Below are 12,628 nucleotides of genomic sequence, written 5' to 3'. Positions count from 1 at the left end.
CATCTGTGTTCTTCTATGGTACTTTTAGTGTCTCCGCATTCCGCAGCACGCGACATAGCTTTGCAGACGATAAACGTAACCGTTTCAGACAGAAGAGCGGCCAATGTGACGATCTGGATTTAAGTCAATTCGATAACAATTGACGTAAACGGACGGATTTCTCAGGTTTTTACTACATATGAACACTTTTCACATTCTCACATGCAACGCGGCTGCTAGTGCTCCTTTCATGCAAAATCTTAAGTTCGTAGCTCATGTCCAAGGGATCAAAGAAGGGTAAAAAGTCAATAATCGATAACTAAAACTTGAATTGTAGTACATCTTACTGGCTATTACATCAACTTAGAAGCTTAATCTGTGTTCTACTAAAATGCTTTTAGTGTCTCCGCATTCCGCAGCACGCGTCATAGCTTTGCAGTCGATAAACGTAACCGTTTCAGACAGAAGAGCGGCCAATGTGACGATCTAGCTTTAAGTCGATTCGATAACAAATGTCGAAAACGGACGGATTTCTCAGGTTTTTACTACGTATGAACACTTTTCACATTCTCCCGCGCAACTCGGCTGCTAGTCCTCCTTTCATGCAATATCTTAAGTTCCTAGCTCAAGTCCAAGGCACCAAAGAAGGGTAAAAAGTCAATAATCGATACCTAAAACTTGAATTCTACTACTTCTTACTGGCTATTACATCAACTTAGAAGCTTCATCTGTGTTCACCTATGGTACTTTTAGTGTCTCCGCATACCGCAGCACACGACATAGCTTTGCAGACGATAAATGTATCCGTTTCAGACAGAAGAGCGGCCAATGTGATGATCTGGCTTTAAGTCGATTCGATAACAAATGACGAAAAAGGACGGATTTCTCAGGTTTTTACTAAATATGAACACTTTTCACATTCTCCCGTGCAACTCGGCTGCTAGTCCTCCTTTCATGCAATATCTTAAGTTCCTAGCTCATGTCCAAGGCACCAAAGAAGGGTAAAAAGTCAATAATCGATACATAAACTTCAATTGTACTACTCCTTACTGGGTATTACATCATCTTAGAAGCTTCATCTGTGTTCTTCTATGGTACTTTTAGTGTCTACGCAAACCACAGCACGCGACTTAGCTTTGCAGACGATAAATGTATCCGTTTGAGACAGAAGAGCGGCCAATGTGACGATCTGGCTTTAAGTCGATTCGATAACAAATGCCGAAAACGGACGGATTTCTCAGGTTTTTACTACATATGAACACTTTTCACATTCTCCCGTGCAACGCGGCTGCTAGTGCTCCTTTCATGCATTATCTTAAGTTGGAAGCTCATGTCCAAGGGATCAAAGAAGGGTAAAAAGTCAATAATCGATAACTAAAACTTGAATTGTAGTACTTCTTACTGGCTATTACATCAACTTAGAAGCTTAATCTGTGTTCTACTAAAGTTCTTTTAGTGTCTCCACATACCGCAGCACGCGACATAGCTTTGCAGTGGATAAACGTAACCGTTTCAGACAGAAGAGCGGCCAATGTGACGATCTGGCTTTAAGTCGATTCGATAACAAATGACGAATACGGACGGATTTCTCAGGTTTTTACTACATATGAACACTTTTCACATTCTCCCGTGCAACTCGGCTGCTAGTCCTCCTTTCATGCAATATCTTAAGTTCCTAGCTCAAGTCCAAGGCACCAAAGAAGGGTAAAAAGTCAATAATCGCTACCTAAAACTTGAATTCTACTACTTCTTACTGGCTATTACATCAACTTAGAAGCTTCATCTGTGTACTACTATCGTGCTTTTATTGTCTCCGCATACCGCAGCGCGTGACATAGCTTTGCAGACGATAAGTACAACTGTTTCAGAGAGGAGATGGCCAATGTGACGATCTGGCTTTAAGTCGATTCGATAACAAATGACGAAAACGGACGGATTTAGCACGTTTTTACTACATAAGAACACTTTTCACATTCTCCCGTGCAACTCGGCTGCTAGTACTCCTTTCATGCAGAATCTTAAGGTCCTAGCTCATGTCCAAGGCAGCAAAGCCAGCAAAAAAGTCAATAATCGATACCTAAGACCTGAGTTGTACTACTTATTACTGGCTATTACATCAACTTTGAAGCTTCATCTGTGTTCTACTATGGTGCTTTTAGTGTCTCCACATACCGCAGCACGCGACATAGCTTTGCAGACAATAAGCGTAACCGTTTCAGACAGAAGAGCGGACAATGTGACGATCTGGCTTTCAGTCGATTCGATAACAAATGACGAAAACTGACGGATTTCTCAGGTTTTTACTACATATGAACACTTTTCACATTCTCACGTGCAACGTGGCTGCTAGTCCTCCTTTCATGCAAAATCTTAAGTTCTTAGCTCATGTCCAAGGCACCAAAGAAGGGTAAAAAGTCAATAATCGATACCTAGAACTTGAATTGTACTACTTCTTATTGGCTATTACATCAACTTAGAAGTTTCATCTGTGTTTTACTATGGTGCATGTAGTGTCTCCGCATACCGCTGCGCGCGACATAGGTTTGCAGACGATAAGTACAACCGTTTCAGAGAGAAGAGCGGCCAATGTGACGATCTGGCTTTAAGTCGATTCGATAACAAATGACGAAAACTGACGGATTTCTCAGGTTTTTACTACATATGAACACTTTTCACATTCTCCCGTGCAACGCGGCTGCTAGTCCTCCTTCCATGCAAAATCTGATGTTCCTAGCTCATGTCCAATGCACCAAAGAAAGGTACAAAGTCAATAATCGATACTTAAAACTTGAATTGTACTACTTCATAATGGCTATTACATCAACTTAGATGCTTCATCTGTGTACTACTATGGTGCTTTTATTGTCTCCGCATACCGCAGCTCGTTACATAGCTTTGCAGACGATAAGTACAACTGTTTCAGAGAGGAGATGGCCAATGTGACGATCTGGCTTTAAGTCGATTCGATAACAAATGCCGAAAACGAACGAATTTCTCAGGTTTTTACTACATATGAACACTTTTCACATTCTCCCGTGCAACGCGGCTGCTAGTGCTCCTTTCATGCGAAATCTTAAGTTCGTAGCTCATGTCCAAGGGATCAAAGAAGGGTAAAATGTCAATAATCGATAACTAAAACTTGAATTGTAGTACTTCTTACTGGCTATTACATCAACTTAGGAGCTTAATCTGTGTTCTACTAAAGTGCTTTTAGTGTCTCCGCATACCGCAGCACGCGACATATCTTTGCAGACGATAAATGTATCCGTTTCAGACAGAAGAGCGGCCAATGTGACGATCTGGCTTTAAGTCCATTCGATAACAAATGACGAAAAAGGACGTATTTCTCAGGTTTTTACTAAATATGAACACTTTTCACATTCTCCCGTGCAACTCGGCTGCTAGTCCTCCTTTCATGCAATATCTTAAGTTCCTAGCTCATGTCCAATGCACCAAAGAAGGGTAAAAAGTCAATAATCGATACCTAAAACTTCAATAGTACTACTCCTTACTGGCTATTACATCATCTTAGAAGCTTCATCTGTGTTCTTCTATGGTACTTTTAGTGTCTCCGCATTCCGCAGCACGCGACATAGCTTTGCAGACGATAAACGTAACCGTTTCAGACAGAAGAGCGGCCAATGTGACGATCTGGATTTAAGTCGATTCGATAACAATTGACGTAAACGGACGGATTTCTCAGATTTTTACTACATATGAACACTTTTCACATTCTCACATGCAACGCGGCTGCTAGTGCTCCTTTCATGCAAAATCTTAAGTTCGTAGCTCATGTCCAAGGGATCAAAGAAGGGTAAAAAGTCAATAATCGATAACTAAAACTTGAATTGTAGTACATCTTACTGGCTATTACATCAACTTAGAAGCTTAATCTGTGTTCTACTAAAATGCTTTTAGTGTCTCCGCATTCCGCAGCACGCGTCATAGCTTTGCAGTCGATAAACGTAACCGTTTCAGACAGAAGAGCGGCCAATGTGACGATCTAGCTTTAAGTCGATTCGATAACAAATGTCGAAAACGGACGGATTTCTCAGGTTTTTACTACGTATGAACACTTTTCACATTCTCCCGCGCAACTCGGCTGCTAGTCCTCCTTTCATGCAATATCTTAAGTTCCTAGCTCAAGTCCAAGGCACCAAAGAAGGGTAAAAAGTCAATAATCGATACCTAAAACTTGAATTCTACTACTTCTTACTGGCTATTACATCAACTTAGAAGCTTCATCTGTGTTCACCTATGGTACTTTTAGTGTCTCCGCATACCGCAGCACGCGACATAGCTTTGCAGACGATAAATGTATCCGTTTCAGACAGAAGAGCGGCCAATGTGATGATCTGGCTTTAAGTCGATTCGATAACAAATGACGAAAACGGACGGATTTTTCAGGTTTTTACTACATATGAACAATTTTCACATACTCCCAAGCAACTCGGCTGCTGGGTCTTCGTTTCATGCAATATCTTAAGTTCCTAGCTCAAGTCAAAGGCACCAAAGAAGGGTAAAATGTCAACAATCGATACCTAAAACTTGAATTGTACTACTCCTTTATTGGCTATTACAACAACTTAGAAGTTTCATCTGTGTACTACTATGGTGCTTTTATTGTCTCCGCATACCGCAGCTCGTGACATAGCTTTGCAGACGATAAGTACAACTGTTTCAGAGAGGAGATGGCCAATGTGACGATCTGGCTTTAAGTCGATTCGATAACTAATTACGAAAACGCACGGATTTATCACGTTTTTACTACATAAGAACACTTTTCACATTCTCCCATGCAACTCGGCTGCTAGTCCTCCTTTCATGCAGAATCTTAAGGTCCTAGCTCATGTCCAAGGCACCAACGCCAGCAAAAAAGTCAATAATCGATACCTAAAACCTGAGTTGTACTACTTCTTACTGGCTATTACATCAACTTAGAAGCTTCATCTGTGTTCGACTATGGTGCTTTTAGTGTCTCCGCATACCACAGCATGTGACATAGGTTTGCAGACGATAAATGTATCCATTTCAGTCAGAAGAGCGGCCAATGTGACGCTCTGGCTTTAAGTCGATTCGATAACAAATGCCGAAAACGGACGGATTTCTCAGGTTTTTACTACATATGAACACTTTTCACATTCTCCCGTGCAACGCGGCTGCTAGTCCTCCTTTCATGCAAAATCATAAGTCCCTAGCTCATGTCCAAGGCACTAAAGAAGGGTAAAAAGTCAATAATTGATACTAAAACTTGAATTGTAGTACTTCTTACTGGCTATTACATCAACCTAGAAGCTTAATCTGTGTTCTACTAAAGTGCTTTTAGTGTCTCCGCATACCGCAGCACGCGACATAGCTTTGCAGACGATAAATGTATCCGTTTCAGACAGAAGAGCGGCCAATGTGACGATCTGGCTTTAAGTCGATTCGATAACAAATGACGAAAAAGGATGGATTTCTCAGGTTTTTACTAAATATGAACACTTTTCACATTCTCCCGTGCAACTCGGCTGCTAGTCCTCCTTTCATGCAATATCTTAAGTTCCTAGCTCATGTCCAAGGCACCAAAGAAGGGTAAAAAGTCAATAATCGATACCTAAAACTTCATTTGTACTACTCCTTACTGGCTATTACATCATCTTAGAAGCTTCATCTGTGTTCTTCTATGGTACTTTTAGTGTCTCCGCATTCCGCAGCACGCGACATAGCTTTGCAGACAATAAACGTAACCGTTTCAGACAGAAGAGCGGCAAATGTGACGATCTGGCCTTAAGTCGATTCGATAACAAATGACGAAAACGTACGGATTTCTCAGGTTTTTACTACACATGAACACCTTTCACATTCTCCCGTGCAACTCGGCTGCTAGTCCACGTTTCATGCAATATCTTACGTTCCTAGCTCATGTCCAAGGCACCAAAGAAGGGTAAAAAGTCAATAATCGACACCTAAAACTTGAATTGTACTACATCGTACTGGCTATTACATCAACTTAGAAGCTTCATCTGTGCTGTTCTATGGTACTTTTAGTGTCTCCGCATACCGCAGCAAGCGACATAGCTTTTCAGACGATAAATGTATCCCTTTTCAGACAGAAGAGCGGCCAATGTGACGATCTGGCTTTAAGTCGATTGGATAACAAATGACGAAAACGGACGGATTTCTCAGGTTTTTACTACATATGTATACTTTTCACATTGTCGCGTGCAAAACGGCTGCTAGTGCTCCTTTCATTCAAAATCTTAAGGTCCTAGCTCATGTCCAAGGCACCAAAGCCAGCTAAAAAGTCAATAATCGATACGTAAAACTTGAATTGTAGTGCTTCTTACTGCCTATTACATCAACTTAGAAGCTTCATCTGTGTTCCACTATGGTGTTTTTAGTGTCTCGGCATACCGCAGCACGCGACATAGCTTTGCAGACAATAAACGTAACCGTGTCAGACAGAAGAGCGGCCAATGTGACGATCTGGCTTTAAGTCGATTCGATAACAAATGACGAAAACTGACGGATTTCTCAGGTTTTTACTACATATGAACACTTTTCACATTCTCGCGTGCAACGCGGCTGCTAGCGCTCCTTTCATGCAAAATCTTAAGGTCCTAGCTCATGTCCAAGACACCAAAGCCAGCTAAATGTCAATAATCGGTACATAAAACTTGAATTGTAGTACTTCTTACTGGTTATTACATCAACTTAGATGCTTCATTGTGTTCTACTATGGTGTTTTTATTTTTTCCGCATACCGCAGCACGCGACATAGCTTTGCAGACGATAAGTACAACCGTTTCAGAGACAAGAGCTGCCAATGTGACGATCTGGCTTTAAGTCGATTCGATAACAAATGACGAAAAAGGACGGATTTCTCAGGTTTTTACTACATATGAGACCTTTTCACATTCTCACGTGCAACGTGGCTGCTAGTCATCCTTTCATGCAAAATCTTAAGGTCCTAGCTCATGTCCAAGGCACCAAAGCCAGCAAAAAAGTCAATAATCGATACCTAAAACCTGAGTTTTACTACTTCTTACTGGCTATTACATCAACTTAGAAGCTTCATCTGTGTTCTACTATGGTGCTTTTAGTGTCTCCGCATACCGCAGCACGCGACATAGCTTTGCAGACGATAAATGTAACCGTTTCAGACAGAAGAGCGGCCAAGGTGACGATCTGGCTTTAAGTCGGCTCGATAACAAATGACGAAAACGGACGGATTTCTCAGGTTTTTCCTACATACGAACACTTTTCACATTCTCCCATGCAACGCGGCTGCTAGTCCTCCTTTCATGCAAAATCATAAGTCCCTAGCTCATGTCCAAGGCACTAAAGAAGGGTAAAAAGTCATTAATCGATACCTAAAACTTGAATTGTTCTACTTCTTACTAGCTATAACATCAACTTAGGAACTTCATCTGTGTTCTACTATGGTGCATTTTTGTGTCTCCGCATACCGCAGCACGCGACATAGCTTTGCAGACGATAAGTACAACCGTTTCAGAGACAATAGCGGCCAATGTGACGATCTGGCTTTAAGTCGATTGGATAACAAATGACGAAAACGGACGGATTTCTCAGGTTTTTACTACATATGAACACTTTTCACATTCTCCCGTGCAACGCGGCTGCTAGTCCTCCTTCCATGCTAAATCTTAAGATCCTAGCTCATGACCAAGGCACCAAAGAAGGGTAAAAAGCCACTAATCGATACCTAAAACTTGAATTGTACTAGTTCTTACTGGCAATTACATCAACTTAGAAGCTTTATCTGTGTTCTACTATGGTGTTTTAATTGTCTCCGCATACCGCAGCACGTGACATAGCTTTTCAGACGATAAGTACAACTGTTTCAGAGAGGAGGTCGGCCAATGTAACGATCTGGCTTTAAGTCGATTCGATAACAAATGACGAAAACGGACGGATTTATCAGGTTTATACTACATATGAACACTTTTCACATTCCCCCGTGCAACTCGGCTGCTAGTACTCCCTTCATGCTGAATCTTAAGGTCCTAGCTCATGTCCAAGGCACCAAAGCCAGCAAAAATGTCAATAATCGATACCTAAAACCTGAGTTGTACTACTTCTTACTGGCTATTACATCAACTTAGAAGCTTCATCTGTGCTCTACTATGGTGCTTTTAGTGTCTCCACATACCGCAGCACGCGACATAGCTTTGCAGACAATAAACGTAACCGTTTCAGACAGAAGAGCGGCCAATGTGACGATCTGGCTTTAAGTCGATTCGATAACAAATGACGAAAACGGACGGATTTCTCAGGTTTTTCCTACATATGAACACTTTTCACATTCTCCCATGCAACGCGGCTGCTAGTCCTCCTTTCATGCAAAATCATAGGTCCCTAGCTCATGTCCAAGGCACCAAAGAAATGTAAAAAGTCAATTATCGATACCTAAAACTTGAATTGTACTACTTCTTACTACCTATTACATCAACTTAGGAGCTTCATCTGTTTTCTACTATGGTGCTTTTTGTGTCTCCGGATACCGCAGCACGCGACATAGCTTTGCAGATGATAAATGTAACCAGTCCAGACAGAAGAGCGACCAATGTGACGATCTGGCTTTAAGTCGACTCGATAACAAATGACGAAAACGGACGGATTTCTCAGGTTTTTCCTACATATGAACACTTTTCACATTCTCCCGTGCAACTCGGCTGCTAGTCCACGTTTCATGCAATATCTTAAGTTCCTAGCTCATGTCCAAGGCACCAAAGAAGGGTAAAAAGTCAATAATCGATACCTAAAACTTGAATTCTACTACTTCTTACTGGCTATTACATCAACTTAGAAGCTTCATCTGTGTTCAACTATGAGCTTTTAGTTTCTCCGCATACCGCAGCACGCGACATAGCTTTGCAGACAATAAACGTAACCGTTTCAGACAGAAGAGCGGCCAATGTGACGATCTGGCTTTAAGTCGATTCGATAACAAATGACGAAAACTGACGGATTTCTCAGGTTTTTCCTACATATGAACACTTTTCTCATTCTCCCGTGCAACTCGGCTGCTAGTCCACGTTTCATGCAATATCTTAAGTTCCTAGCTCATGTCCAAGGCACCAAAGAAGGGTAAAAAGTCAATAATCGATACCTAAAACTTGAATTGTACTACTTCTTCCTGGCTATTACATCAACTTAGAACCTTCATCTGTGTTCTACTATGGTGCTTTTAGTGTCTCCGCATACCGCAGCACGCGACATAGCTTTGCAGACGATAAGTACAACCGTTTCAGAGCGATGAGCGGCTAATGTGACGATCTGGCTTTAAGTCGATTGGATAACAAATGACGAAAACGGACGGATTTCTCAGGTTTTTGCTACATATGACCACCTTTCACATTCTTGCTTGCAACGCGGCTGCTAGTGCTCCTTTCATGCAAAATCTTAAGGTACTAGCTCATGTCCAAGGCACCAAAGCCAGCTAAAAGTCAATAATCGGTACGTAAAACTTGAATTGTAGTACTTCTTACTGGCTATTACATCAACTTAGATGCTTCATCTGTGTTCTACTATGGCGTTTTTAGTGTCTCCGCATACCGCAGCACGCGACATAGCTTTGCAGACGATAAGTACAACCGTTTCAGAGACAAGAGCGGCCAATGTGACGATCTGGCTTTAAGTCGATTCGATAACAAATGACCAAAACGGAAGGATTTCTCAGGTTTTTACTACATATGAGACCTTTTCACATTCTCACGTGCAACGTGGCTGCTAGTCATCCTTTCATGCAAAATCTTAAGGTCCTAGCTCATGTCCAAGGCACCAAAGCCAGCAAAAAAGTCAATAATCGATACCTTAAACCTGAGTTGTACTACTTCTTACTGGCTATTACATCAACTTAGAAGCTTCATCTGTGTTCTACTATGGTGCTTTTAGTGTCTCCGCATACCGCAGCACGCGACATATCTTTGCAGACAATAAACGTAACCGTTTCAGACACAAGAGCGGCCAATGTGACGATCTGGCTTTAAGTCGATTCGATAACAAATGACGAAAACTGACGGATTTCTCAGGTGTTTCCTACATATGAACACTTTTCACATTCTCCCATGCAACGCGGCTGCTAGTCCTCCTTTCATGCAAAATCACAAGTCCCTTGCTCATGTCCAAGGCACTAAAGAAGTGTAAAAAGTCAATAATCGATACCTAAAACTTGAATAGTACTACTTCTTACCAGCTATAACATCAACTTAGGAGCTTCATCTGTGTTCTACTATGGTGCATTTTTGTGTCTCCGCATGCCGCAGCACGCGACATAGCTTTGCAGACGATAAATGTAACCGTTTCAGACAGAAGAGCGGCCAATGTGACGATCTGGCTTTAAGTCGATTCGATAACCTATGACGAAAACGGACGGATTTCTAGGGTTTTTACTACATATGAACACTTTTCACATTCTCCCGTGCAACTCGGCTGCTAGTCCACGTTTCATGCTAAATCTTAAGTTCCTAGCTCATGTCCAAGGCACCAAAGAAGGGTAAAAAGTCAATAATCGGTACCTAAAACTTGAATTGTACTACATCTTACTGGCTATTACATCAACTTAGAAGCTTCATCTTGTTCTTCTATGGTACTTTTAATGTCTCCGCATACCGCAGCACGCGACATAGCTTTGCAGACGATAAATGTATCCGTTTCAGACAGAAGATCGGCCAATGTGACGATATGGCTTTAAGTCGATTCGATAACCTATGACGAAAACGGACGGATTTCTAAGGTTTTTACTACATATGAACACTTTTCACATTCTCCCGTGCAACGTGGCTAATAGTCCTAATTTCATGAAAAATCTTAAGTTCTTAGCTCATGTCCAACGCACCAAAGAAGGGTAAAAAGTCAATAATCGATACCTAAAACTTGAATTGTACTACTTCTTCCTGGCTATTACATCAACTTAGAACCTTCATCTGTGTTCTACTATGGTGCTTTTAGTGTCTCCGCATGCCGCAGCACGCGACATAGCTTTGCAGACGATAAGTACAACCGTTTCAGAGCGAAGAGCGGCTAATGTGACGATCTGGCTTTAAGTCGATTGGATAACAAATGACGAGAACGGACGGATTTCTCAGGTTTTTGCTACATATGACCACCTTTCACATTCTTGCTTGCAACGCTGCTGCTACTGCTCCTTTCATGCAAAATCTTAAGGTACTAGCTCATGTCCAAGGCACCAAAGCCAGCTAAAAGTCAATAATCGGTACCTAAAACTTGAATTGTAGTACTTCTTACTGGCTATTACATCAACTTACATGCTTCATCTGTGTTCTACTATGGCGTTTTTAGTGTCTCCGCATACCGCAGCACGCGACATAGCTTTGCAGACGATAAGTACAACCGTTTCAGAGACAAGAGCGGCCAATGTGACGATCTGGCTTTAAGTCGATTCGATAACAAATGACCAAAACGGACGGATTTCTCAGGTTTTTACTACATATGAGACCTTTTCACATTCTCACGTGCAACGTGGCTGCTAGTCATCCTTTCATGCAAAATCTTAAGGTCCTAGCTCATGTCCAAGGCACCAAAGCCAGCAAAAAAGTCAATAATCGATACCTAAAACCTGAGTTGTACTACTTCTTACTGGCTATTACATCAACTTAGAAGCTTCGTCTGTGTTCTACTATGGTGCTTTTAGTGTCTCCGCATACCGCAGCACGCGACATAGCTTTGCAGACAATAAACGTAACCGTTTCAGACACAAGAGCGGCCAATGTGACGATCTGGCTTTAAGTCGATTCGATAACAAATGACGAAAACTGACGGATTTCTCAGGTGTTTCCTACATATGAACACTTTTCACATTCTCCCATGCAACGCGTCTGCTAGTCCTACTTTCATGCAAAATCATAAGTCCCTAGCTCATGTCCAAGGCACCAAAGAAGTGTAAAAAGTCAATAATCGATACCTAAAACTTGAATTGTACTACTTCTTACTAGCTATTACATCAACTTAGGAGATTCATCTGTGTTCTACAATGGTGCTTTTTGTGTCTCCGCATACTGCAGCACGCGACATCGCTTTGCAGACGATAAATGTAACCGTTTCAGACAGAAGAGCGGCCAATGTGACGGTCTGGCTTTAAGTCGATTCGATAACCTATGACGAAAACGGACGGATTTCTAGGGTTTTTACTACATATGAACACTTTTCACATTTTCTCGTGCAACTCGGCTGCTAGTCCACGTTTCATGCAATATCTTAAGTTCCTAGCTCATGTCCAAGGCACCAAAGAAGGGTAAAAAGTCAATAATCGGTACCTAAAACTTGAATTGTACTACATCTTACTGGCTATTACATCAACTTAGAAGCTTCATCTGTGTTCTTATATGGTACTTTTAATGTCTCCGCATACCGCAGCACGCGACACAGCTTTGCAGACGATAAATGTATCCGTTTCAGACAGAAGAGCGGCCAATGTGACGATCTGGCTTTAAGTCGATTGGATAACACATGACGAAAACGGACGGATTTCTCAGGTTTTTACTACATAAGAACGCTTTTCACATTCTCGAGTGCAACGCGGCTGCTAGTGCTCCTTTCATGCAAAATCTTAAGGTCCTAGCTGATGTCCAAGGCACCAAAGCCAGCAAAAAAGTCAATAATCGATACCTAAAACCTGAGTTGT

This window comes from Schistocerca gregaria, unplaced genomic scaffold, assembly GCF_023897955.1.
Source record: "Schistocerca gregaria isolate iqSchGreg1 unplaced genomic scaffold, iqSchGreg1.2 ptg000251l, whole genome shotgun sequence".
NCBI classification, from domain to species: domain Eukaryota; kingdom Metazoa; phylum Arthropoda; class Insecta; order Orthoptera; family Acrididae; genus Schistocerca; species Schistocerca gregaria.
The sequence above is the reverse complement of the archived record's forward strand: the minus strand, read 5'-3'. Positions refer to the sequence as shown.